General features: G+C 42.7%; 1 pseudogene; it reads right to left on the reverse strand.

Moving 5' to 3' along the window:
* Positions 1-316: 316 nt before the first annotated feature.
* LOC107125968 lies at positions 317-578 on the reverse strand (annotated as a pseudogene).
* Between the last annotated feature and the right edge of the window lie 2,573 nt (positions 579-3,151).

The following is a 3,151-nucleotide window of genomic DNA, read 5'->3' on the forward strand; positions in this document are numbered from 1 at the left end:
AAGGCTGAGAGGGGCATGTGGAGGAAAAGGGTAAAAACAAGCCCTCCCCAAACTTGGTGGAACAGGGTCATTGAGAATGAGTATAGGGACCAAAGGACAGAGCTGTGCTGAGGTCACAGAGTCAGCAGGAGTAATCCAGGTTTCAGAAACAGCAAAACAGCAAGGCCAGGGGCTTTATTAACAGAGGTGACGATTCAAGAGAGCAGAAGAGGAAGAATCTGAACATGGCACAGAAATAAGACTGGGATGGTTTTAGTCATGTGAATAATAAATTTGTTTTTTTCAGGATTATTTTTTGTTTGTTTCCAAAAATAGTTTATTCTCTCATTTCTCCATCTTCTTCCCCCTACTCCACACCCCTTGTATAAAGGACATTATTACACCTAATCAGAACTTCACCAAGGTGTCCAGATAATGCACCATCAGTATATTCTTCTGTATTTGCAAGCTGCCTGTTCGTGTAGCCATCAACAGAGACAAGGTAGCCCTTGTATTTCATCCCCCCACTTCAGCTTTACCATCACAGGCTTCCCAGTCAGCCCACTGAGGAAGGGCTTTGGATTGAGAGGAAAACTCATGGCTACCTGACCCAGCAGGAGGCAGCCGCAACAACAAAAATTATTTGTCCGGCAACACGTGTGCCCACCAGGAGTCCAAAGGAAAAGGCCAGGATATCATCACCATCATTGTCATCGTCGTCGTCATCATCATCATCTCTTTTGGGGTACTCTAGCATAACCAGCATGCAGGTGGCTGTTTATTAACATAACAACAACTAGCATATAGCCATCATAGAATACATGCCTGCTACTAACCAACTCTACTAATTCTTGAAGGACTTCTCCCGTTCTCCTATATAACAAGTTACAAGTTTCTTCCAAGACCAGGAAATGGAGTAATTGTGTGATGATGTATTCCAGGGCTGAGATTCTAACTCAAGATGAACGTAAACTCCCCACAGTAACACTCAAGACCTGGTGAGAGATGTAAAAGTGATTGCACCGCTTGGGAACAGTGATCATAATGTTGTTGAGTTCAACATTTGTACAAATAGAGAATTGGCCAAAAAGACTCACACAACCATTTTTAACTTTAAAAGAGGTAATTTCTCTGATATGAGGGGACACGTGGGGAGGAAACTGAAAGGAAAAGTAGAAAGGGTCAAAACAATTGGGGAAGCTTGGAAACTATTTAAAACTATGATCCTAGAAGCTCAAAAAATATATATTCCGCACTTTAGGAAAGGCACAAACAGGTATAGGAAAAAGCCTGCATGGTTAACAAACAGAGTAATGGAAGCTGTAAAAAGTAAAAAGAATTCCTTTAAGCAGTGGAAAGCTAGTCACAGTGAGGCTGATAAAACGGAACACAGGCTATGGCAAATAAAATGCAAGTCTGAGGTCAGGCAGGCAAAAAGGGAATATGAGGAGCATATAGCAAAAAACGTAAAAACTAACAATAAAACTTTCTTCAAATACATTAGAAACAGGAAACCAGCCAGGGAGGCAGTGGGACCCTTGGACGACCAAGGGGTAAAAGGAGTATTGAAGGATGATAGGGAAATTGCTGAGAAGCTAAATGCATTTTTTGCCTCTGTCTTCACTGTGGAAGATGAGAAGTGCTTGCCCACTCCAGAACCACTGATTTCAGGAGGGGTGTTGAAAGACCTGAGTCAGATTGAGGTGACGAGAGAGGAGGTCCTAAAACTGATAGACAACTTAAAAACTGAAAAATCACCAGGCCCAGATGGCATACATCCGAGAGTTCTGAAAGAACTCAAATGTGAACTTGTAGATCTCCTGACAAAGATATGTAATCTTTCCTTAAAATCTGCCTCCATTCCTGAGGATTGGAAGGTAGCTAATGTCACTCCCATCTTTAAAAAGGGTTCCAGAGGAGATCCGGGAAATTACAGGCCAGTCAGTCTGACGTCGATACCGGGTAAATTGGTGGAAACCATTATTAAGGAAAGAATTAGTAGGCACATAGATGAACAAAACCTATTGAGGCAGACTCAGCACGGTTTCTGTAAGGGAAGATCTTGTCTCACTAACCTGTTAGTGTTCTTTGAGGGGGTGAACAAACATGTGGACAAGGGGGATCCAATAGATATTATTTACCTTGACTTCCAGAAAGCTTTTGATAAAGTTCCTCATCAAAGGCTCCTAAGTAAGCTCAAAAATCATGGGATAGAAGGACAAGTCCTTTTATGGATCAAAAACTGGCTAGTTCATAGAAAACAGAGAGTGAGTGTAGGTGGGCAATTTTCTCAGTGGAGGGTGGTAAGCAGTGGGGTACCGCAGGGATCAGTACTTGGTCCACTGCTTTTTAACTTGTTCATTAATGATTTGGAGATGGGAGTAAGCAGTGAAGTGGCTAAATTTGCGGATGATACAAAGTTGTTCAGGGTGGTGAAAACCAGTGAGGATTGTGAGGCACTCCAAGGGGATCTGTCAAGGATGGGCGAGTGGGCGTCAACATGGCAAATGGGGTTCAATGTGGCCAAGTGCAAGGTGATGCACATTGGAGCCAAAAATCCTAAATATAAATACACATTGATGGGGTCTGAACTGGCAGAGACTGAGCAAGAGAGAGATCTTGGAGTTGTAGTGGATAACTCACTGAAAATGTCGAGACAGTGTGTGACTGCAATAAAGAAGGCCAATGCTATGCTGGGGATTATTAGGAAGGGTATTGAAAACAGATCAGCCAATATAATAATGCCCCTATATAAATCAATGGTGAGACCTCATTTGGAATACTGTGTGCAGTTCTGGTCACCACACCTTAAAAAGGATATTATAGCTTTGGAAAAAGTGCAGAAAAGGGCAACTCGAATGATAAAAGGGTTGGAACACTTTCCCTATGAGGAAAGGTTAAAGCGCTTAGGGCTCTTTAGCTTGGAAAAACGACGACTGAGGGGTGACATGATCGAGGTTTATAAGATTATGCATGGGAAAGAGCAGGTAGAGAAAGAGGTACTTTTCTCCCTTTCTCACAATACAAGAACTCGTGGGCACTCCATGAAATTGCTGAGCGGTCGGGTTAGAACGGATAAAAGGAAGTACTTCTTCACCCAAAGAGTGATTAACACATGGAATTCACTGCCACAGGAAGTGGTGGAGGCTACAAGCATGGACGGCTTCAAAAG

Source organism: Gekko japonicus, unplaced genomic scaffold (genome assembly GCF_001447785.1).
Source record: "Gekko japonicus isolate JY-2015 unplaced genomic scaffold, Gekko_japonicus_V1.1 scaffold831, whole genome shotgun sequence".
Classification (NCBI taxonomy): domain Eukaryota; kingdom Metazoa; phylum Chordata; class Lepidosauria; order Squamata; family Gekkonidae; genus Gekko; species Gekko japonicus.